The sequence below is a fragment of the Pongo pygmaeus genome, chromosome 2 (assembly GCF_028885625.2).
Source record: "Pongo pygmaeus isolate AG05252 chromosome 2, NHGRI_mPonPyg2-v2.0_pri, whole genome shotgun sequence".
NCBI lineage: Eukaryota > Metazoa > Chordata > Mammalia > Primates > Hominidae > Pongo > Pongo pygmaeus.
The window spans coordinates 141,817,268-141,843,281 of NC_085930.1; the positions used below are offsets into that span (position 1 = coordinate 141,817,268).

At 39.1% G+C, this 26,014-nt stretch overlaps 1 protein-coding gene across 9 annotated transcripts in view; it reads left to right on the top strand.

Moving 5' to 3' along the window:
- The window catches only part of TMEM108 (transmembrane protein 108), a 374,249-nt gene that overhangs the window by 105,095 nt on the left and 243,140 nt on the right, over positions 1 to 26,014 (top strand). Inside the window, exon 3 of one of the 9 annotated variants that reach the window (XM_054482304.2) lies at positions 3,361 to 3,422. The exons of the other annotated variants lie outside the window; for them this stretch is intronic. The gene's annotated coding sequence lies outside the window, so the exon portion shown is untranslated. The remainder of the gene's footprint in view (positions 1 to 3,360; positions 3,423 to 26,014) is intronic. 9 annotated transcript variants of the gene reach the window in all.

The window sequence follows — 26,014 nt, forward strand, 5'->3', positions numbered from 1 at the left end:
TTAAAACTTATTTTACAATTCTGACTTCAGATTAGTGCATGGACATTATAGTTGTAAACATCTTGAGTCTCTTCAATTATCTCCTACGAGGCCTGCAGGTGCAATTTACCATGACTTGGCCCTGAACCATACTGATTTAATGAACACAGTCAGCTATGTATATTCCTTGATGATCTGTTGGTAATTTGAAAGATCATATCAACAGGCATTATCCTGAATGGTAGAGTTGTGAAGAATTGTGTCCTGTGAATTTTGCAATTCAGAGGACAGATTGATCAGAAAGAAGATATTCTGCTGGATAATATTTTACTTCAATAAATCTGGCAAATTTTAAGATCTTTTTTTGAGAAAAAGTCTAGGCAGGATACAGTTGTGGTAAAGAGTCTTTTAAAAGCATCCTCACAAAACAGAAATTAAGTACCAAATTGGTTGCCGTGATCTCAAAGTAGTCATTTATTCCCTTCTATTTTCTGTACTCCATAAGAAGTCTTAAGCCTTAATCACATTTGAGTGATAGAAACATATCACAGTACCAGAAGACAGAAAATTAAAATGAAGTCTGGCTCTAAGAATGGGATAGAAACTAGTCATAATTCTAATCAAAAGTTATTTTATTTTCTAATTTTTAATAATTATATATTGTGATTTAAAAAATTTTAAAATATGTGCACATGCCCCTCTCCTTCAAATTTAATGTGTGCCAATCATGGGCTCCATTTTGGCAGTGAAATGGCTGTGCATGCCACAGTAGACTAGGGGAGAGGTACTGACTATAGAGGTTCACTCCAAAAGGATCCAGCCTACCAAATCATAGTAATGTTGCTCATATCTTTTGTGAATCTAAATTATTAAAATAAAGGTTAAAAACATACCATTTAAGGGGTAAAGTTAATTCTCAGGAGATCTTGAGGCCAAATAGTCTCACCTCTTTTGGGCACAGATCTCTCAAATGGTTAGGTTGTTTCCAGAGCTATGGTGCCAGCAGGGCCATTGTGGTTGAAGCAGGCCCACAGCTGATGCCTTGGATACTGAGAGCAAGGCTCATCTCCAGGTCAGTGAAGCTTGCTGAGAGCCAGAGATAGAGGATGAGGGCCTAAACTATAGGGCTGTACTAGCACTCATTTGGGAACCTAGACATAAACCTCATTCACTGGGATGGGGCAAGTGTGGCAGGATTGGCAAAAGAAAACTGCAAGGAGGTAGGCAGGTGGTGTGCAGGAGTCCACTTCAGTCACCTTAGATATACCTGGGCAAGAGCAGAAAAAGTAACCTCAGACCCTACCTGTCCATGGGATGGGCTGTATTAATATTCAGATAAGTAAGGTGGGATGAGCCTGCTGTAAAAGGCTTTCAGAGCATGTAACTGGATGAGGTGTAAGCCAGGGACTGACCTGTGTGGTCTACCCTGTGCCAAGGAGATGTCATTGTCTCTATTCATAATGACAATTGAACAATCGCTGCTGCTGGCACAAATACCACAAGGCCCAAACAATATAAAACAAAATATATCCCCTTTTATTTTCATGGTTATCATTATTGCTATTAATAAAAAGAAAGGACCTTGGGTTAGTGGGCATGACCCTGGAATGGAAGTTGAAACTTAGTGGTTGGCCCATTAAGACATTACAGAAAAAAATCATATAATTGGAATGAATCTCATTTTCCCACTGTCCTTGGTATTATTGGACAGGATTTCTCAACCCTAATACAATGAACATTTTGGACCAGATAATTCTTTGTTATGGGGAGAAGAGGGGCAGGCTGTCTTGTGTGTTGAGTATTTAGGAACGTCTCTAGTCTCGACCCACCAGATCTCAGTAGCACTCCCCTTCCCCATCATGACAACCAAAAATGTCTCCAGACATTGTCATATATATTCTGGGGGGCAAAATTGTCCCCAGTTAAGAACCACTGCTGAAAAGATACAAAAGAAGCTTGTGTAAGATATGACTTTGTCCTTAAGGAATTCACAAACCTGTTAGGTAAACACACCTAATATAATATAATCCATATACTTGGATAATGTGGTAAAAGTTAAACTTGGAACAGTGAATTTCTCAACTTACACATAAAAAGAGTTAAAAGCAGAATATGAGACTAGCTACGGGCAGGAAGGGTGCTGAGGAGCCAGGGATAGAAACAGCATTTGAGGATGGACAGCATTCAGCATATTTAGGGGAGATGAGGAGGGCAGCTCAGCTAGAGGAACAAGAGCAAGTATGTTTGTCAAGGTCCATGAGAACATTACCTGCTCAGGGTGGATGTGTGTGCTGGGAAGTAGAGGTAGGAGGCTGCACTAGGCTGCTGCTATCCTGGAGCACAGTTCCACACTCCACATGTCCCTGCTCCCTAAAACATCACATCCCAGGCATAAAGTTAGTTCTAGAAATCAGGCCTTACAAGTATTGGTGATTCTACTTTTCTCTTCTCCCCATGTGATTAAGTGTGATAATAAAACACCTGCTAATACTTTAACTCACAATCTGTGTCCCCTCATTAGGGATTCTACTTGATAAGGCTGTTAGTGTAGTATAATTATAACTAACACTTATTAAGTTCTCACTATGTTCCAAGCAGTGTTCTAAATGCTTTACATGTCTCAATTATTTTCCCAACAGCCCTAGTTGTAGTATGTTGTCATTTTCTCAGTTTTCAGAATGAGGAAACTGAGGTGTGAAGAGGTTATACCTTGAATATGCCCAAGATTATGCACCTAATAAATGGCATAAACAGCATTTGAATCCAGATGGTCTGGCTCCAGTGTACTTTTAACCCATATTATACCCCTTCTCTATCCATGCTGATAAAATTGTGTATGTGACATAGATAGCAAAAAAACTACAAGAAAAAAAAACAAGTGTATGGTGCTGAAGGAATTACTGGTTCATACCCAGAGCTCTGGCCTCTGAAAAATCCAAAACTGTACTTGAGACATGGGCTTATCTTCAGGGAGTTTACATTCCAGGGGTGAATTGAAAAGAAGCTCTGGGTTTGGAATTAATATCACATAAATTACTTGGATATATTTAGTATTAGGAATATTGGTGTACCTAATCTGAATCTTTTAAAATGGGAATGCTTGGATCTGTCTTATTTCCAGATTTCATAGATTAATGTATTCAATTCATATTCCCCAGGATATTAAAGTACAGTGCATTCATCTGGAGCTGTTTAAAAAAGAAAAAAAAAGAGTGTTTTATGTTTGTATAGGTCATTTTCAATTGCATCATTTAATTTTATCATAACAGCTCCAGAAGCAAAACTGCTTATGAGGCATAAGAGTTTGCATTAATCTTTTTATTCCTTTACCTTTTATTATTGCCTTGTATGGCGAAAAGATGTCATAATTCTGTTTTACAGATGAGGAAACAGAGGTACAGAGAGATGAAGCCAATTACCCAAGAAGGCAGAAACAGATTTAGGTGTGTAATTCTCCTAAGCTCCCTGGGTAGTCCTAAATCTGCTGCACTGAAATGGGCAGCAGGGGAGGCCAGACAGCCAATATGGTTTCCTTCTTACACGAAGACTCCCTGCTCAGCCTTGACCAGGCTGGTGTCTTGCCAACCCCTGCACATGCCCTTCTCTGCCTTCACTCATTCTTTCCCTGACCTGCATTGCTTCCTCTCTTCTCTGATACTCTAAGTTATGAACATTCTACAAGGGAAAGGAAGGCTCACTTTTATTTTATTTTATTTTATTTTATTTTATTTTGCTTTAAGTTCTGGGGTACATGTGCAGAACGTGCAGGTTTGTTACATAGGTATACACATGCCATGGTGGTTTGCTGCACCCATCAACCTGTCATCTACATTAAGCATTTCTCCTAATGCTGTCTCTCCCCTAGCCCCCCACACCCTGACAGGCCCGGTGTGTGATGTTCCCCTCCGTGTCCATGTGTTCTCACTGTTCAACTTCCACTTATCAGTGAGAACATGCGGTGTTTGGTTTTCTGTTCCTGTGTTAGTTTGCTGAGAATGATGGTTTCCAGCTTCATCCATGTCCCTGCAAAGGACATGAACTCATCCTTTTTAATGGTTGCATAGTATTCCATGGTGTATATGTGCCACATTTTCTTTATCCAATCTATCATTGAGGGGCATTTGGGTTGGTTCCAAGTCTTTGCTATTGTGAATAGTGCCGCAGTAAACATACATGTGCATGTGCCTTTATAGTAGAATGATTTATAATCCTTTGGGTATATACCCAGTAATGGGATTACTGTGTCAGATGGTATTTCTAGTTCTAGATCCTTGAGGAATTGTCATACTGTCTTCCACAATGGTTGAACTTATTTACACTCCCCAACAGTGTAAAAGTGTTCCTGTTTCTCCACATCCTCTCCAGCATCTGTTGTTTCCTTTTTAATGATTGCCATTCTAACTGGCATGAGATGGTATCTCATTGTGCTTTTGATTTGCATTTCCCTGATGACCAGTGATGATGAGCTTTTTTTCATGTTTTTTGGCTGCATAAATGTCTTCTTTTAGAAGTGTCTATTCATGTCCTTTGCCCACTTTTTGATAGGGTTGTTTGTTTTTTTCCTGTAAATTTGTTTGTTTCTTGCAGATTCTGAATATTAGCCCTTTGTCAGATGGATAAATTGCAAAAATTTTCTCCCATTCTGTAGATTGCCTGTTCACTCTGATGATAAGTTTCTTTTGCTATGCAGAAGCTCTTTAGTTTAATTAGATCCCATTTGTCAGTGTTGGCTTTTGTTGCCATTGCTTTTGGTGTTTTAGTCACAAAGTCTTTGCCCATGCCTATGTCCTGAATGGTATTGCCTAGGTTTTCTTATAGGGTTTTTATGGTTTTAGGTCTTTCATTTAAGCCTTTAATCCATCTTGAATTAATTTTTGTATAAGATGTAAAGAAGGGGTCCAGTTTCAGTTTTTTGCATATGACTAGCCAGTTTTCCCAATACCTTTTATTAAATAGGAAATCCTTTCCCCATTTCTTGTTTTTGTCAGGTTTGTCAAAGATCAAATGGTTGTAGATGTGTGGTGTTATTTCTGAGGCCTCTGTTTTGTTCCATTGGTCTATGTATCTGTTTTGGTACCAGTAACATGCTGTTTTGGTTACTGTAGCCTTGTAGTAGTTTGAAGTCAGGTAGCATGATGCCTCCAGCTTTATTCTTTTTGCTTAGGATCATCTTGGCTATACAGGCTCTTTTTTGGTTCCATATGGAATTTAAAGTAGTTTTTTTTCTAATTCTGTGAAGAAAGTCAATGGAAGCTTGATGGGGATAGCATTGAATCTATAAATTACTTTGGGCAGCGTGGCCATTTTCACGATATTTATTCATCGTATCCATGAGCATGGAATGTTTTTCCATTTGTTTGTGTCTGCTCTTATTTCGTTGAGCAGTGGTTTGTAGTTCTCCTTGAAGAGGTCCTTCACATCCCTTGTAAGTTGTATTCCTAGGTATTTTATTCTCTTTGTAGCAATTGTGAATAAGAGTTCACTCATGATTTGGCTCTGTTTGTCTGTTATTGGTGCATAGGAATGTTTGTGATTTTTGCACACTGATTTTGTACCTTGAGACTTTGCTGAAGTTGCTTATCAGCTTGAGGAGATTTTGGGCTGAGACGATGGGGTTTTCTAAATAGACAATCATGTCATCTGCAAACAGAGACAGTTTGACTTCCTCTTTTCCTATTTGAATACACTTTATTTCTTTCTCTTGCCTAATTGTCCTGGCCAGAACTTCCAATACTGTGTTGAATAGGAGTGGTGAGAGAGGGCATCCTTGTCTTGTGCCAGTTTTCAAAGGGAATGCTTCCAGCTTTGGCCCATTCAGTATGATACTGGCTGTGGGTTTGTCATAAATAGCTCTTATTGTTTTGAGATACGTTCCATCAATACCTAGTTTATTGAGAGTTTTTAGCATGAAGGGATGTTGAGTTTTATTGAAGGCCTTTTCTGCATCTATTGAGATAATCATGTGGTTTTTGTCATTGGTTCTGTTTATGTGATGGATTACGTTGATTGATTTATGTATGTTGAACCAGCCTTGCATCCCTGGGATGAAGCTGACTTGATCATGGTGGATAAGCTATTTGATGTACTGCTGGATTAGATTTGCCGTATTTTATTGAGGATTTTCACATCAATGTTCATCAGAGGTATTGGCCTGACGTTTTCTTTTTTTGTAGTGTTTCCGACAGGTTTTGGTATCAGGATGATGCTGGCCTCATAAAATGAGTTAGGGAGGAGTCCCTCTTTTTCTATTGTTTGGAATAGTTTCAGAAGGAACGGAAGCAACTCCTCTTTGTACCTCTGGTAGAATTCGGCTGTGAATCTGTCTGGTCATGGGCTTTTTTTAGTTGGTAGGCTATTAATTACTGCCTCAATTCCAGAACTTGTTATTGGTCTATTCAGGGATTCGACTTCTTCCTGGTTAAGTCTTGGGAGGGTGTATGTGTCCAGGAATTTATCAAATTCATCTAGATTTTCTAGTTTATTTGCATAGAGGTGTTTATAGTATTTTCTGCTGGTAGTTTGTATTTCTGTGGGATCAGTGTTGATATCCCTTTTATCATTTTTTATTGTGTCTATTTGATTCTTCTCTCTTTTCTTCTTTATTAATCTGGCTAGTGGTCTATTTTATTAATCTTTTGAAAAAACCAGCTCCTGGATTCATTGATTTTTTGAAGGCTTTTTCGTATCTCTCTGTCCTTCAGTTCTGCTGTGATCTTAGTTATTTCTTGTCTTCTGCTAGCTTTTGAATTCATTTGCTCTTGCTTCTCTAGTTCTTTTAATTGTGATATTGGGGTGTGGATTGTAGACTTTTCCTGCTTTCTCCTGTGGGCATTTAGTACTATACATTTTCCTCTAAACACTGCTTTAGCTGTGTCCCAGAGATTCTGGTTTGTTGTGTCTTTGTTCTCATACGTTTCAAAGAACTTATTTATTGCTGCCTTAATTTTGTTATTTACTCAGTAGTCATTCAGGAGCAGGTTTTCAGTTTCCATGTAGTTGTGTGGGTGTGAGTGAGTTTCTTAATCCTGAGTTCTAATTTGATTGCACTGTGGTCTGAGAGACTGTTTGTTATGATTTTCATTATTTTGCGTTTGCTTATGTGTTCCCTTTTCTTTGAAACCTCTCCAGCATCTGTTATTTTTTTATTTTATTTTTTTTTATATTTTTATTATTATTATTTTATTATTATTATACTTTAGGCTCTATGGTACATGTGCGCAACATGCAGGTAAGTTACATATGTATACATGTGCCATGCTGGTGTGCTGCACCCACCAACTCGTCATATAGCATTAGGTATATCTCCCAATGCTATCCCTCCCCCCTCCCCCCACCCCACAACAGTCCCCAAAGTGTGATGTTCTCCTTCCTGTGTCCATGTGTTCTCATTGTTCAATTCCCACCTATGAGTGAGAATACAGCATCTGTTATTTTTTGACTTTTTAACAAAAGCCATTCTGACTGGTGTGAGATGGTATCTCGTTGTGGTTTTGGTTTGCATTTCTGTAATGATTAGTAATGTTGAGCATTTGTCCATATACTTGTTGGCCACATACATGTTTTCTTTTGAAAAATGTCTGTTCATGTCCTTTGCCCACTTTTTAATGGGGTTGTTTGTTTTTTGCTTGTAGTAAAAATATTGGCAACTTACTTAAACCTCTTGAGCCTCAGGTTTCTCACCTGTAAAATGTAGTCAGTACAACCTACTACCTACTGCTGAGAAGATTTTATTTAAAGAATCTCAATGACCACATCAGTATTTTCCCCTCTCAGTCTGGCCTAAGACATACCTGCTTTGAGAAATTTTTTCTTTGCTTGAAATCTTTCTCTGATTAAAAACTCCCCACCTCTGAATGCTGTGATAAATCCTATGGTGCTGGATTAAGGTTAGAAATATCAGTATGAACTCCTGTTTATTTTAATGCATACTTGGATAGCTAGCTACAGAAATACAGATATCTCTGTATACCTGCATTAATATACATACAAATATTTTCCAGCTGTATCCATGAAGAGCAATGAACATTCCTAGTACCCAGATTTTGGTTTCCGAATATCGTTTTCTGATAAAATAGCCCAGGGCTCCTTGGAGAAATGGCTGATTCTAAGACTGGGAGAGGAAAATACAAGAGGAACTGAGAGCATCTTTTGGTGCCAGAAAGTAAGGAAATGCTCAAGATTTAAAAAGTACACTAAAAGGACACAGAAGCCAATCTGAAAGAACGTCTAATGGCCGAAGCTAGGCAAATATAATAGCTACTTTTCTTGGGGCAGTTGGAAAATGTACAGGATAAATGAGGAGCCAGAGAGTCTGGTTTTGTTGTGGTAGTATTGCACTTTCATTTCTAGGAGCATTAATTAATAATAATAAAAAACTTCCATGAGGATATGGACTGCTTACATCATATCATTATGCTTTCATTTAGGTGATGCTAACACTGGAAAAAGTCCAAGATTTCACTGAAAAGTCTTCTATGTGTTCAGAACATAAATCCGTATTAACAGGGCTTCATCATGATATTTCTTAAATTACGTTCTTGATAGCAGTCATTCAAGAGAGCCTCTCAGCTTTTAAATGTGCCGGTGAGGTTAAAAAAGAAAAATCCAAACATTGGTCAGGTATGGTGGCTCAAGTCTGTAATCCCAACACTTTGGGAGGCTGAGGTGGGAGGATCACTTGAGCCCAGGAGTTTGTGACCAGCCTAGGTAACATAGTGAGACCCCATCTCTACAAAAAATAAATAAAATCAGCCAGGCATGGTGATGCATGCCTGTGGTCCCAGCTACTCAGGAGGCTGAGGTCGGGGGATCACTTGACCCTGGAAGGCTGAGGCTGCAGTGAGCCAAAATTATGCCACTGCACTCCAGCCTGGGTGACAGAGGGAGACCCTGTCTCGAACAAAACAAAAGAAAAACAACAAGAAAACACAAATATTTAACCTAGCTTATATAATAAGAGAAGAAAACACCTACATCAGTCAAGCTGGACTTCACTACCTGATATTGCTCCATAAAAGAATGACCAATAGGAGCTTAGGTTTTAGGCCTTACTCAGTTGACTCAGCACCCCACAGGCCCTCAGATGAAACAGTTCACCTTTCCTGTCTCCCCGCACCAGCTTTCCTGAAAAATAATTGACAAATAAAAAATGTATATATTTAAGGTGTACACTGTCATGTTTCAAAATGTGAATACATTGTGAAGTGATTACCAAATCAAGCAAATTAACATCCTCATATGCTCACCTTTTCTTTAATGTGTGGTGAGAACACTAAAGATCTCTTAGCAAATTTTAAGTATACAATACATTATAATTAACTATAGTTACTATGCTGTATATTTGATCACCAGAACCCATCTTATAAATGAAAGTTTGTATCCTTTGATCCAAATCCCCACATTTTTCCCAGCCACTTGACAACCACCATTCTACTCTGTTTCTATGAGTTCAACTGCTTTAGACTCTACATGTAAGTGAGATCATACAGTATTTTTCTTTCTGCACTGGCTTATATCATTTAACATAACGTCCTCTAGATTCATCTGTGTCTCTGCAAATGGCAGAATTTTCTTCTTTTTAAAGGCTGAATAGTATTCCCTCAGGTATATGTACCAGATACACATACATAAGGGAATATATATATGTCTCAGGTACATATACATAAGGGAATACTATTTTTTACTCACTCATGTATGTGTACCAGATACATATACATAAGGGAATGTATATATATATCTGGTACATATACATAAAGGAATGCTATTTTTTACTCATTCGTCTCTCAGTAGACACTTAGGTTGTTTTCATATCTTGGCTATTATGAATAGTGCTGCAATAAACATGGGAATACACATATCTCTTTGACATACTGATTTCAATTCTTTTGGATATATACCCAGAAGTAGGAGTGCAGGATCATATGGCAGCTCTATTAGTTTTTTGAGGGAATATCCGTACTGTTTTCCACAGTGGTTGTACCAATTTACAATCCCAGCAAGAATGTACAAGGGTTCCCTTTTCTCTACACCTTCACCATCACTTGTTATCTTTTGACTTTTTGATAATAGCCTTTCTAACAGATATGAAGTGATATTTCATTATGGTTTTGATTTGCATTTCTATGATGATTAGTGATGTTGAGTACCTTTTCACCTACTTTAGGACATTTCTTTGTCTTCCTTGGAAAAATATCTCCTCAGGTCCTTTGCCCATTTAAAAAAATCAGGTTATTTGGTTTTTTTTTTTTTTTTGCAATTGAGTTGTTTGAATTTCTTATATATTTTGGATATTAGCCACCTATTAGATATATGATATCAGATATAATAGCAAATATTTTCTCCCAGTCTCTAAGTTACCTTTCCATTTGTTGATTGTTTCCCTTCCTGTGCAGAAGCCTTTTAGTTTGATGTAGCCCCACTTGATATTTTTTCTTTTGTTGCCTGTGCTTTTGAAGTCATAGTCATAAACTTGTAGTTAAACTTTTTTTAACCTGTATTTATCTACTTGAATAGTAAGAAGAATTAGAGAATTAGAGCGTGTGATCCCCCAGACCAAGAACATGATGGATAGCTTAGCTTTAAAAAAAGCCATTCTGTGCTTATAAAATATCTATAGAAGTTTCTAAACTGGGGTGAGATCAGAGACATTATGAGAGAAGTAGTCTGATGGCACAGTGAACATCGATCCAACAAGTACAAGATGGCAGGAAGACTAGGCCACAGTCAAGAATGCTCCCACCTTCCTTTCCAAATACCTTTAATGCCTCCCCCATACTTTTAAGGAAACTCAGACACCTTCATTTGGCTTATACAACATTTCCCGGTCAGTCCCCAGTTTACCTCCTTTGAGCTCATCATCCCAATGTGAGTATATGAGTAATGAGTTTCCATTTCTTTCTCTTGCCATGCCTTTCTTTTCCTGGCCTGTGTACCTGCTACCCCCTCTTCCAAGAACCCTTTTTTATTCCTTTAGCTCTCCTGTTTCACCACCATTTTTTTCAGGATATCTTTTATGAACCCCATCTGGGTAAGGGGACCTTGCTAGGTGCTCCTTTAGCATTGATCCTCTCTTGACATTGGCACTTGACATGCTGCATTGTATTTGGCTGTTAATTTTCTGTTGCCCCTTTAGGACTGTAATCCTGAGGGAAGGGAACATGTTTGTTTTGTTGTATCCCTAGCCCCTAACCCAGTTTATGGCACCAAGATGCCCAACAAATACTTGTCGAATGAATGGACAAAGTAATGAATGAATGAACAATTGAGCAATATTAAATCTGAGCTAGCTTACTGAGAAGACTTTCCGAAGTCCACTCCAGAGATCTTTAATGGGAAAACCGTCATGGAAATCAAATTACAAATCACCTTTGCTATGAAATTTTCTTTGTACAGCCATTTTATCTCTTATATTCTGAGAAGCCCTCTGAACATTAAGAAGAGTCTAATAGAAACTCAATGGGAAAATCATTGACATTAAACTAGGATTTTAATGCTAGAAATAAATAATAGTAACAAAGAGCCTATTGTAACAAACCAGGCTTAATGGTTTATAACCTAATTTAATGAAGTATTTCATTGACAGATCTTACTTTCTTTTGTGTTTATATTCAAATAGCAATAGAACCATTATATAGAGTTTCTAAATATTTTAATTGCAGATTGTCATTAAATTTGTGGTATCTTGTCACTTTAAATTAAGTTGAGGTTTATTTGTTAAACATTTCACAGCATCTCCGTATCCTGAGTGCCTCACACATCAATTGTCTCTTTCTATGGCAGAATAGAAGAGAGCTGAGTAAGAGAATGGAGAGTTGAATGTCATGGTTGATGCCAACCAGAGTAGACCATATGCTACTGTATGCATCTACAGCTGACCTGCACAAATCGGGTGATGATGTATTTATTTGGTTGTCTGAGACTTCCGTTGACCAAAACAGCATCTGACTCAACTCCACGAGTGAGCTTCATCAGTTGAGTGCTTCCAAAATGCCAGTAAAACATTCACTTTAATCAGAATCTCAAGTCATACTTTAGATACAAGGGACAGAAGAAGGTATTTAACTCTTCATTCACAGTGCCTTTGAAGAATGGCATTGGTTGCTAAGGAACAGCAATAGCATATTCTTGTGCAAACAATTGGTCTGCTGGGAATTCATGTTACTGTTTCAACAGGCTCTCTTAGAAGGAGGCAATATCTGTTTCTTTGTTTGCTAGTGTAATGGCAATGTATGCTGACTTCACTTCATCTATTTTGTTCAAGAAGTATCTCAGCTGAACCTTCATAAGGGCAGAAGAGAAGCTAGATGGCACACTGCTCTCTGTTGTATAGTGATTTGATTTTGGAAAGAAAGAATAAAAACAGGAAATCCATCTTTATAGTTGTTTTAGAAATTGTCGTCATTTATTTGGGTTATGCCTTTGTCACATGACCCCTGTATATCTCCCCTGGGTTACCGGGTCATGATTTCTGTTTCACAGATAAGGCAATTCAAAGGCTTACTTTGGAGGAATGAGAATATAACTCTTAAAGCCTGGAGAACATGCAAACTTGCTGGAATTTCCATACCCCTATTACCTGCAAAAACATGTTTAAGCTGCTTTCTGAAATGCCCTTATCTAAGCCTTTTAAAAGAAAACCAATTTAAATTTTTTCACTTTAAAGTGCATTGGAACACAGCAAGCATTTCTGCCAGCTCTTAAAATTCATTCAGTGTAGCAATTAAGGGCGACTTAATTAAAAAACAACTGACAATATCATTAAGCTGGTAAGCAAAATAGAACTAATTTCAGACTAGAGTCCTACCTCTAGGCTGCAAAGAGCTTTGATTCAATATTTGGGCCTGTTTCATTTTGTACTCAGGCCAGGATTTAACAATCATGGGGTTTGGTTGTGTTCTCTGTGCTTAAATAGATGGATTTTCAGAGGAAATGAACACTAACCAAAGAAAATCAAATTTGATTTGTGCAGAATCAAGTGGACCATTATGTCAAACACCATTCTAAATAAGACATTCCTCCTATACATAAAATTACATGAGGCTAACAGTCAGGAAACTCAGATTTCATCTTGGGTCCCTCATAAACTGTTTGATTCCAGGCAAATGCCTTGAATTTCTTTGGAGCAGATAGACTCCAAAGTACCTTCCAGCCCTAAAATTTCATTATATGTTAATATCTGAGTTCAGTTGGCTCAAGTGGAAGCATTTGGCAAAATTCAAAGGAAAGTAATAGCTATAACATTTAGTGAGTGCTTACTCTGTATTAGACATTTTCTGTGTTTTATGCATTCTCGTTTAATCCCCACAACATCCCTATGAAATAAGTACTGTTATTATCCCATTTTTACAGTGAGGAAAGTGAGAAATTAAGTAGCATGCCCAGGTGAGTTTTAGTCTGTGGTTAGATTAAGACAGATCAGACAAGCTATCAGAAAACTGGTTTCACCATTATCACTTCTCCTTTTTATTCAGACTCTGGTGCTAATTAAGCACTTGGCTTTTGATCCTTCCAATCTTGCCCTGTGCAGGAGCACTGCATTCATTCCAGTGTTTTCAGAAAAAATCTGCCTTTGGGGAAATTATGGAAATGACTTAATAATGGAAAAATGACTTTTAGTGAATTCACAAAGAGGAACTTTCAGTGTCAAAACAAAGGCAAACAGAAGTCTGCAAATGGGCAATGGTTGTATATAGTAAGAACGATGTGTTGTCTGTAGTGTGTGACGTGATTTGATGTGATGAAAAAGGGAAGCACATATATATATATATATATAGTCACACTTTACAGGCACTTTACACGCACCATGTATTTACAAATACAAAACTTTGTATTTGTAAATGAAGGTGGTATATGGAGGACATCTCCAAATGGAGTAGTCTTAAGTTCTGCATAACAATAAAGTAGTAGACTTCTTTTTTCTTTTTTTAAAAAAGATTTTTCATGTGTTTTTTGGCTGCATAAATGTCTTCTTTTGAGAAGTATCTGTTCATATCCTTCACCCACTTTTTGATGGGGTTGTTTGTTTTTTTCTTGTAAATTTGTTTGAGTTTATTGTAGATTCTGGATATTAGCCGTTTGTCAGATGAGTAGGTTGCAAAAATTTTCTCCCATTCTGTAGGTTGCCTGTTCACTCTGATGGTGGTTTCTTTTGCTGTGCAGAAGCTCTTTAGTTTAATTAGATCCCATTTGTCAATTTTGGCTTTTGTTGCCATTGCTTTTGGTGTTTTAGACATGAAGTCCTTGCCCATGCCTATGTCCTGAATGGTATTGCCTAGGTTTTCTTCTAGGGTTTTTATGGTTTTAGGTCTAACATGTAAGTCTTTAATCCATCTTGAATTAACCCAAATGTCCAACAATGATAGACTGGATTAAGAAAATGTGGCACATATACACCATGGAATACTATGCAGCCATAAAAAATGATGAGTTCATGTCCTTTGTAGGGACATGGATGAAGCTGGAAACCATCATTCTCAGCAAACTATTGCAAGGACAAAAAACCAAATACCGCATGTGCTCACTCCTAGGTGGTAATTGAACAATGAGAACACATGGACCCAGGAAGGGGAACATCACACACCAGGGCCTGTTGTGGGGTGGGGGGAGGGGGGAGGGATAGCATTAGGAGATATACCTAATGCTAAATGACGAGTTAGTGGGTGTAGCACACCAACATGGCACATGTATACATATGTAACAAACCTGCACGTTGTGCACATGTACCCTAAAACTTAGAGTATAATAATAATAATAATAATAATAAAATTATTTTAACTTTTATTTTAGGTTTGGAGGTACATGTGCAGTTTTGTTATATAAGTAAACTCATGACTAGGAGGTTCACTATAGAGATTATTTCATCACCTGGGTATTTTCCTGAACCTCTCCCCACTTCCACTTTCCTCTCAAGTAGGCCCCAGTGTCTGTTGTTCCCCTCTTTGTGTCCGTATGTTCTTATTATTTAGCTCCTATTTATAAGTGAGAACATGTGGTATTTGGTTTTCTGATCTTGTGTTAGTTTGGTAAGGATAATGGCCTCCAGTTCCATCTGTGTTCCTGGAAAAGAAATGATCTCATTCTTTTCTATGGCTGCATAGTATTCCATGGTGTATCCAGCCTATTGTTGTTGGCTATCTAGGTTGATTCCATGTCTTTGCTATTGTGAGTAGTGCTGCAATAAACATAATGTGTGCATGTGTTTTTATGGTAGAATGATTTATATTCCTCTGGGTATATACCCAGTAGTGGGATTGCTGGGTCGAATGGTAGTTCTGTTTTTAGCTTTTTGAGGAATCACCACACTGTTTTCCACAGTGGCTGAACTAATTTACACTCCCACCAGCAGAGTACAAGTGTTTCCTTTTCTTGGCAGCCTCGCCAGCATCTGTTATTGTTTGAGTTTTTAATAATAGCCATTCTGACTGATATGAGATGGTATCTCATTTTGATTTTGATTTGCATTTCTCTAATAATCAGTGATATTGAGCATTTCTTCATATGCTTGTTGGCCACATGTATATCTTCTTTTGAAAAGGGTCTGTTCATATCCTTTGCCTGCTTTTCAATGGGGTTGTTTTTTTGCTTGTACATTTGTTTAAGTAGCTTCTGGATATTAGACCTTTGTCAAATGTATAGTTTGCAGATATTTTCTCCCTTTCTGTGGGTTGTCTGTTTACTCTGTTGATGGTTTCTTTTGCTGTGCAAAAGCTCTTTAGTTTAATTAGGTCCAATTTATCAATTTTTGCTGAAATTGCTTTTGGCATTTTTGTTATGAAATCTTTGCCAGATTCTATATCCAAAATGTTATTTCCTAGGTAATCTTACAGGGTTTTTATAGCTTTAGGTTTCACATTTAGGTCTTTAATCCATCTTGAGTTTATTTTTGTATAATACGTAAGGTGAGGGTCCAGTTTCAATCTTGTTTTTATTTTTTCTTTTATTTATTTATTTATTTATTTATTTTTTCTTTTTGGTAGGGACAAGGTTTTGCTATGTTGCCCAGGCCTAGACTTAATTTTTCTAGTTAACTTCTTTCTCCTGAGATACTCAAAGTACAGGCTTGGTGTTCAGAAAATAGTGATTCTGTAGGTGTTTTACAAATCAACTAAGGCAAACTTACAAATATTTGCCTTTTATGTCTCTGCAGTAGCTGAGATACTGTGGTTAATGCAAGGAACTATGTGACAATATATCTTCAGGAAGCACAGAATTTAGAGATAGAGTACATGTATAGTATATATGAAGAGATGAGTAACATCAGATAACATTTAATGAATAGTACAAATAACAAGTTACAATGTACTTCAAATTATGAGAGCAAAGATTTGTACCACAATAGCCTTTTAACTAGAATATTATAATATGGAATTCCAAAAGCTGTTTGACTTACTATTTATGTGATTTAAGCAAGTCACTTAATCTCTCTGAGGCTTGGCTATTTTTGTTTGTAAAATGGGATGCAGATAGAACCCAAACTATAAGGATGGAGTAGAAATCAAATGAGATAACAGATGAGAAAGAACAATTCAGGATTCTTATATAAGATTGTCATTTGTGATGTACAGAAATGTCCAGCTCTGTGCCTTTTAAGCATGTGGCAGAACTGTACTGCCTTGCCTCCTTTGCAGTTAGGTATGGCCATGTATCTTACTCTGGCCAATGAAATGTGGACCCAAGTGGATATATGCCACTTCTAGGTGGAAGCTTTTAAGAGCCTGTGTGTGAATCATTGTTTTCCCCTTTTTTTCTCTGCCACTGGGATTGTGGAAGCAATGTGAAGCCTTAATTGACCTGGGGTCCCTTGAGTGGCTATGATGAGCAAAGCCCCCAGCTACCTGATGTTGAGTATAAAGCATGAACAAGAAATAAATTTCTGTCGTGTTAAAGTAATGAGATATTGGGGATGTTACTGCAACATAATTTCCTAGAACAGTCTGGCTAGAATGTATACCAATCATTCTTAATATTACTTGAGTACCTGGATATCCAGGTTTTAGATATGTTACACATGTGTCTGCTGCATGTTAGATTTGTTAATATCTTTGCTACCGTTTTTAACTCCAGTTTTCCAAAAAAGATGTTGGCCTCAACCCAGTCATGTCTTTTTCTCTTCTGTTAAGTATTTAAGGTATCTACAGACCAGGACTAGAACTGGGCTTTTCTGTCTACTTCTATTTTTCAAAAGTTTAATTGGAGGGAAAAGTTACTGGTCAAGACAAAGTTTCTATGCAGATCATAACAATATTTGGAAGAGTGGTTGAATATAATTAAAGACAAGCTACCTTCATGTGTGTACACACACATATATATATTTAACAAGTCTGTAGTTATTACCACAAAATTAAACCTGAGTCTTATAAGTTTGGGAAAAGTAAACTCTTGCTCAGATTTTAAGTTCTTACTCTCCTTGACACCCTTTTCTCACTCAGAGAAAATTGGACCCATCTTAGAACATGTGGCCATAAACTGGTGCTTGAGAGCCATGGAGGGAATGGTATTCCATTTAAGAGTACTTTTAACAAGTTAAGGATAGCAAGTTCTCTTGGAGGGTGCCTAAAACACAGCTACTTTATATTAAACTCTTATCTGCGTTAAAGAATATAGGAAGCATTCAGTGTGACAGTAACTCTGATGATCCAAGCCATCAGTTATAATGAGGATTTACGTGTATCCTGTTGAATATAGCTCTCTCAGGGTGTGTGTAAGCCAGGGGAATGAGCTCCCCCGGTTCTGGATAACAATTAGCCCAGTGTGGCTCTGTTGAAAGGCTGGTTAGTGCCAGCACTGCAGACTACAACATGGCCTTTTGAGTGCTTAGTCTCTTTAGACTGAACAGATTAACCCTTCTTTTTGGAGTAAAGCCTACATTGCCATATGCCAGGTACTAGACAAGTGGGTTATCTCCTTTAAGCCTCTTAACAATCCTGTGAGTCCTTTTAACTCCTTTTTATATAACAGATTCAGACAACAACAAACACAAAAAAACAGAGGTGGGTTCTGCCCTCCATATTTATCTCTGTGATGTCTCATGTATGTTAGAAACTGGTTAGATGGGCTGGGTGTGGTGGCTCACACCTGTAATCCCAGCACTTTGGGAGGCCAAGGCGGGTGGGTCACGAGGTCAAGAAATCGAGACCATCCTGGCCAACATGGTGAAACCCCATCTCTACTAAAAATACAAAAATTAGCTAGGCATGGTGGCATGTGCCTGTAGTCGCAGCTATTTGAGAGGCTGAGGCAGGAAAATCACTTAAACCCAGGAGGCGGAGGTCACAGTGAGCCAAGATTGTGCCACTGCACTCTAGCCTGGCGACAGAGTGAGACTCTGTCTAAAAAAAAAAAAGAAAGAAATTGTTGTGACATAGATTGACTTAAGGAAGCAAACCTTTGAGTTCTTTAACATCTTTGACATTTGTTTCATAGAAAATCAAAAAATGCCAGAGTCAAAGAGAAACTGCCCATCATTCTGCCATGCATAGTGAAGTGTGATAGAACTTTGCATGCAGTCCCCTTCCTGAGCCTAAGTGTGTGCAGTGTTTGTGGCAGGAGATGTGAAGGAGCACTGTCCATCTTCCAGCAGTACTTGGAGAACTTAGCATCTCAAGGATGAGGGACAGGAGATTTAATTTAATTAAATAGTCAATCATGAGAGGAGCTATCACAAAGTTAAATGTCCATGGTTACTGTCTCCTTTGGCCTTTCCCACAGCTGGCTAATGTCATCCAGCTGCCAATCAAGGTTTGTGAATAGGTGGCTAACACAGCAGAATAACAGTTCAGGCCATGTATGTATGTTTAGCAGGCTGTAAAAATTCCCACCCTTTCCCATTCAGGGAAAATGTCACAAGCATGCTATATCTGTTGGTGAATGTGATGAATCACCCAGAGAAGGACAGCAAAAATGCAGGCTTTCCATATAAAAAGGGAAAACATTACATTCATTGTCTCCCCACATCTTCACTCATGACATCCATGGTTTCTGATAGATCATCCTCTATGATTCCCCACTATTGTAAGGAAGTAGGCGAGCTGCTCTGTGTGTCCCTTATCACACCAGTCGATAGTGATGAGTAGGAATTTATCACTATGATATACTTCATGGTTTTCCAACTATAAACTAGTTTTTATTCTAGTTTTGCTAATCTGGTTAGGTAAGTCTCCACAGCCCATTCCCCTGGAATTTAGCTGTTTTAAAACATTAATACATCTGTCATCTATGTATTTCTCTTTCTTCTCTTTGGCTGCATTTATCCATGCTCTGAGTAGCTAACTTACTTTCCTCCGTTCACTCCAAAGGATCCACCCCTTTGATGACCTGATCTTTGAGGGCTCTTGCACCTTACTCAGTGTCTTTCTGGTATAATTTTTTCCGGGAGCAGCACTACAGGTTTACGTTCAGATTTAAGAAGCCCACTATGATGATGATAACCCATACGTACCTCTAACTCTGGGCCAGGGACTGTTCCACATATTCATGTTAACTTACTTCTCATAGCCCTGTGAGCGGATATTGTTGTTATCTGCATTTTGTAGATGAGGGAGCTGAGTCACAGCGATGTTAAATGACTTATGCAAGGTCACACAACTGTTAGTGGCAGATCTGGGACTTGAAGACAGGCAGTGTGGCTCTAGGACCTCTCTTCTTTAACTGCTACTCTATGCCCATCCTGTATCCCTTCTGTTTTCATTTTCACTTTTTCTGAAATTTTCTTCATAAACAATGTGAAATCTGTTTCTGTTTTGTCCTGCTTTGTTTAAGAGGACCCAGCAAAGGTGCAGAGAGAATGTAATGGCTTGACTCCTGATGTCACGGCAAGTAAGAATCCATGTTGAGAAGAAGCATGGGGAGAGGCCAGAATCAAACAGAACATGCTAGGTTCACAGTCACCTTCTTTGTTGACAGACGCCTTCTCTGTGGAGGACTACAGGGTTTTCCTGTGGTGTGCTTAAGAGGGGGCTGGCTTTCTGGCCCATCTGAGGCAGAAGGCACCCTCCAGGTAGGCAGGCTTCCTTTAGGGCTGCTGCTCCTCTTGTGGGTCACTCAGCCTCAGTTAAAGTCCTCAGAGCTGGTTCTAGAAAGCGGCGCTGGTGCGAGAAGAGGAACTGACGCTGCTCAGTGGAATCACATGAGGAACCAATAGCAATGTTTCCTTGGTTAGTGGGTCTGGGTGTGAGACTGTGAGAACATGTGTGTGTTCCCAGACCTCAACATAGGCACACCTAAGGAGTTGGCCTTGGGTCTAAATGATGTTCTCTGTCCCTCTCTCAGGAACCAGACAAGGCCTAAGTTCCACTCTGTGTTTGTCAAATCACTGAGTCCTAGGACTCATTCAGATTGAATGCTGCTTTTCCAGGTTTAGGTTAAATATTTTAGCCTTGGATGCTGGGGCCAGGTTTATTGCAATAGGGCATAGCCAGGCTGGCCTGGCCACCTTGGGCTGCCACTTTCAAATGCTTTCCATTTACAGAAAAATTGATGGAGCTTCTCCCAGGATAGATCTAATCAGTTGGCAATTCCTTGCTGTCACTGCTAATCTATCTGTGCCTTCAAACCTCTGTTGACTTTGAGGACCTATCTGCCTACTTTCTGCAAGCCGCTCAGCCCAGCCATCCTGCTCCACTTCTTGTGTATCTGGTATCTGGGTCAGTCCAGCACCACCTTTGGTGCCAAGCCTTTGTCCTTGTGCAATTTTGTAGACTTCTTTGGGGGGTGGTTTAAGGATTTGATGCAAAGCATGATGTCTGACATTGATATTACACTGTCACCTGAGCCCCTGTAATGGCCTCCTAACTGGCCCTCCTGCTTACACACCCCTCCCTGCAATCTTCAAAAGCAGTTTTGTACCTATTGCCAATACGATCTTTTAAAAATGAACATTCTATCATATCGATTTCTTGCTTAAAATCCTCCAGTGACTTCTCAATTTTTGGCATATTGAATAAAACCCAAGCCTGCATAACCCCACATGATCTGGTCCCACCTCTACCTTGGGCACCATTTTGTGCCAGGCCTTTTTGATTCAGCCACACCAACCTTCTGTTTTAACACTTCAAGTACTTGCATTGGTACTTGTGTACATGCAGTTTCTGCTTCCTGGAATGCTTGTCCATTGATCTTACATGGCTGGCCTCTTCACACCATCAGCTCTCACCTTAACATCCTCGAGAGGCATTCTTTCATCACTCAGTCTAAAGTAGCCACTCTGTCACTCTTTCTGCCTCTTGTATATTTGTCCATTGTCTCTCTACTCTCCTTAGAAAATAAGCTTCATGAGGCGGAGACCTTTCATGTCCTGTTCTATTGTATCTCCAATGCCTAGAATAGTGCCTGGAACATAGTAGATAGGTGTTCAATTAATAGCTATTGAATGAATAAATGATATATGGTAAGTGCTAAATAAATGTTAGCTATTATTATTTTGTTAGATAAAAACAAAAATGTGAAAATGTAACTGGGGTTCCATTGAGTCCTGATTCTTTCCAGTGATATGTTCAAAGAAACAACTGTGTGGCAGAAAAATATGATTAAAAACAACTTTTACTCATTCCCTTAAAAAAAAAAAAAAAAAAAAAGCCCAAAGTGAGAGCGTGTATTTTTCACCTATAACAGAACTTGTTGAAATCTTGTCTCACCATTTCTGATACTCGCAGCATTCAACACACATGGCAGCTCTGCCAATTGTGTCTTTCTGTCTGTTTGCCAACCCCCAACCAAAGAGCTCCTCGAAAACCTGGCTAAGTGTCTTCAGGTGCTGTTGTTACCTCTTTCTTGGCCCCAGTTTCTAAATCAGCATTCAGAAAAGGTCAGGAGTCACACAGGCACATTGAAACCTAGAGTGAAGTTGGGGGTGGTGGAAGTGAGGTTGGGAATACTCAAGTTGATAGTTTTTTAACCTGCTAGACATATAGCAAAAAAAAGGGAACTGATTAAAGATATGAATGTATTCTAAACTGAAGAGTACTTAAGACTATCCTAAATAGCTGCACTTGTGGAGCATAGAATCCTAGACTTTTTTTTTTTTCCAGATATACAAAAGGTAGATCTCTTTAATCTTGGTATCCCGCTACAAAGCTTTGAACCCAGAATAGAAGGAGATCTCTACTATCACAAAGCTTGTGCATTAAAACCATTTGTTTACTCTATAGGTCCTCCCTTGGAACCTTATTGACTTGCTTTATTATTTTGTTTGTAACTACTTTAGGTTAGAAACTGGACCTAAAAGGGAAGGGGAATTATTAGAGACAAGGAAAAGAACATGATACTAGTCAGCCTGAGTGAGCAGACCAAGATGAAAAATGATCTCACTACACAGTGGTAACAGTGACCCTGATTCCTAAAGTGGGAGTCAGATTAAAGACAGGAGTGTGTCCTGGTCACTTTTTATCTCTGAATTGTTTCTCCAATAGTGGGTTCTGGCTTCCGGAGCCGTCAATGCCCTCTGTTCAGCTTTCTTATGTCCAGCACACATTTGCAAGACAGATCTTTAAGATTACAGGATGTGGTCTTGGAAAAGCAGGTCTTTACTGTGCAAAATATCCAGGTCTGCCAGAGCATCTTTTCTGAGCCCTTGGCTTCATTAATACACTGCTTCAACCTGCTGACCTCAACTGACTCATCAGGTTATAAACGGAGTTGGGAATAGAAATTATTTCCCTGGGGGATCCCAGTTGTATAATAGCTGTCATTTGTATGCAGTAAAATGATTTGCAGAGTAGCACAGCTCAGAGTTCCCAGCTGCATTCTGTTTGTTTATTTCTGGCAGCATATGAAACAGTTTGCTGTGTATGTGGTTTCCAAAAGGTAACATGGACATAATAGTAACATCTGGGGCTGGGGTTTTCTCCCACCCCATATAGATTTTAGTAGGAAGTCTGCATCTAAGGAATTTGAGTTTAATGTCTGTTGCTTGCTTTCTAACTGCATGCCTGTCAGTTCCCCATTGCTTTTACTGGCCACAGTCTTGAGCCTCTCAGCTGCCATCTCCCAGAGAGTGCCAAGCTAAAGGGCTACACATAAATATTCATGAGGGAAAGAGACTCAGAAAGCAGAGGACAGATTGGGGAACCCTTTTTTCTGAGATGGGCTACTGGCTTCTTGCCTTACTTTCTTTTTCCTCTCTCCATCCCCCCTAGAGTAAATTAACTTATACACTGGCCATTGTCTTCCCTGTCCAGTGGGGAAGAGGCAGGACAGAGTGGAGGGCAACAGCCAAGAGAAGTGTGGGAACTACACATGTTCCCCTGGGATGGCGTGGTGTTATCCAACCAACTTATGCCACTGAAGGGTGCATTGTCCAAATAGTCCTTATATACCATAGGGGTCAAGGAGGGTGTAATGAGGAGAGCAGAGAATCATGAGTGATAATAGCTGTTGTGGTGGACAGCAGAAGGATGGAGGAAGGAGAGATGCTCTTGTTTGCCCTAGCCAGGCTAGTGGGGACTGTGCCTTGGAGACAGTTATACAGGGGCTCACACTCCTTCCTCTAACCCCCTAAACCTTTGTCTACCAGAAAATCAGATGTTAGTGAACTACAGCTGCAGCCTTGAAGACTATGGAGAGAGGATATTTTAGACCTCTGTGCCTCACTGAGAGGTGGGAGAGTTGATGCTCAGGGGCCTGAATCTATGAGTCTTCTGATAATTTTGCCATTGGGTGTAGCATCCTCCTCTTATTGTCATCTTTCTCCTCCCTCTGCATTGAAATCATCCCTAGCTACCGAGTTTCCCACAGCTTAGGCTGCTGGTGAAGGCCCCAGTTTGTTCCACACTTGGTTGTTCTCTGACAGCTACTTGTCTCACTCTCAAGTTCCTAATTTACAGTTTTCACAATATTCCGAGCTAGGATCTTGCCTATTTCTAGTTGCCCTTACCTAGGCTTCCATTTTATAACTTCCTATCAAAGATACACAGTCTGATTAACTCTTCATAATATTGTTTTCTCTTTGTAAGCGGTAGAATTGGACTCTTAAATCAGATCAATTTATATAACAGCTGTCACAACCATCTCTATGTATCTGCCTTCGCATGGACTATATTTTTAGTGCCATTTTCTACTATATGACAAAAATACTTTTATTAATCTCAGCAGACAAGACCAAGTGTCAAGTCACAGCAAGGGTGATGGGAGCCAGGATTTCTTACTGACTTGACTGAACACCTCTGACTAAGGGTAGTTCTTCGGGTAATTGAACACACACCGATGCTTTAACACAGTTTCTAGCCTAGCCTGTCTCTTAAGCCTGATAATTTGAATAAGTGGGGAGTCTCTAAGCTGGACACAGAACACCCTGTGTCATATGATTGGTGGGTCTGAATGAAAATCTTTGTATTGGAGCTGGAATGGCAGGAGACAGTGCGATATAGTAGAAGCAACACTGAACTTGTAGTGAGAATCTTAGGTTTGGGAGCATCCTTACTCTGCCATCTTACTGTCCACATGATGTGGTCAAAACACTTAACCTGATGTTGTTCAGCTGTTCCTGAATCCTGTGCACCAGACACTGTGCTTGGCACTGCTGACACGATGGTGACTGTGGCAAGATCTTGCAGCCAAGTATGACAACCCTGGCTATGTTAGGGGCCTCTTGTGACCCTTGAATGAGATAATGTTAGGGGGTTCTTGTGCACCTTAAATGATAGAAGAGTCACTTCTTTTGTGAACTTTAAATATTCACAAGAGAGGTCTCATTTTTATTGGAAAAAAACATTAATAATGTACATAATTTAAAGTCCACATGGGAGAGCATTAATGTATCCAACCAGAGCACCATATTGAAAAAAGTGCATAGCTACACAGATGGAGAATGTACATTATCTAGTGGGAAAATATTTTTTACACATTTGTACACTTACAGTAACAAAGTATAAACACTAATGCCTTTGATCCAAGGAATATAAGTACTTATTAAAAATAAATTATATGAAATGCCATTTGATTCTCTTAGAAGCTATTCTTCTGTGTCATCATTGAACACCCAGAAAGACTACAGGCTTATAAAGAAACATCTCTGTTTACATGGTGTATTTCTGTATCACTCTTCAGGCTCAAAAGAGAAGCAGAGCAGAGTGGCTGTAAGGCATGGATTGAGGACAATCTTCAGACCACCCTTTCCTGGTGAGGGAGGGGCTTTGTGAAGGCTTATGTTCTCCTTTGGAACCTAAAAGGCAGCTCTTGAGATCCTCCTGAGGGACGAAATACCAAAGGGAGATTAGGCCTGGGCAGACTTAAATGCACCGCACATTGGATGATTCGAAGTGACAGAGAAGAGCATTTTAAATTTATATACTGTAAGACAGATTACAGATCTATAAAAAGACAATGTCCCGTTAAAAACTCCTCCTGACATATTGGTAAGTGGAGGAAAAAAAAAGAGAGACTATAGACTGTTTTGTGCGTATCTCACTTTTTGGAAAAAGAAGTATTTGCAGGTTTATATGTGTTTCAGTCTGTTTTGGCACCTTAAAAAACACACAATTTATAAATTTAGAAAAAGAGAGGAGACTTTATTTTTTCTTAAGAATTATAGCTTGCAAGGTGGCCATCGCACAGGCTGAGAAGCCTGCCTCTGACCAAGACCCACTTCGGAGGAGGTGGGTTTGGGATAGGAGCTTTATGCTAAACAGGTTTGCTAAGCATATATGTTGAACAGGTTACAGAGGGGGCTATGAATATTCATGAAGGTGGTCCTAACACATGTGTATTAGATAAGCATGCATGTAACATACACCTATGTTCACTATGGGTGGACACTTAACATTTAAATATATTACAATTAGGCCCTGTATGTCAAAAGGTCTTTTCAGGGCATGAAGGCACCCAAGTGGGCAACATCTGTGAAGCAGCCAGAATCAGTCCATGGTTGGTGGTCTTCTCATCAGGACAAAGTTACTGAAATCAGTCTTGTCCAATAAGGCTGTATTTATGGCTGATAGAACAGGGGTTCAGTTAGCATCTGTGAGCTGGATGAGTTGTAATTGTTTTAATGTTGCTTATATCAAGGCCAGTGTTTGTAGCTGCTAGGGAAAAAGAAAAACCTTGT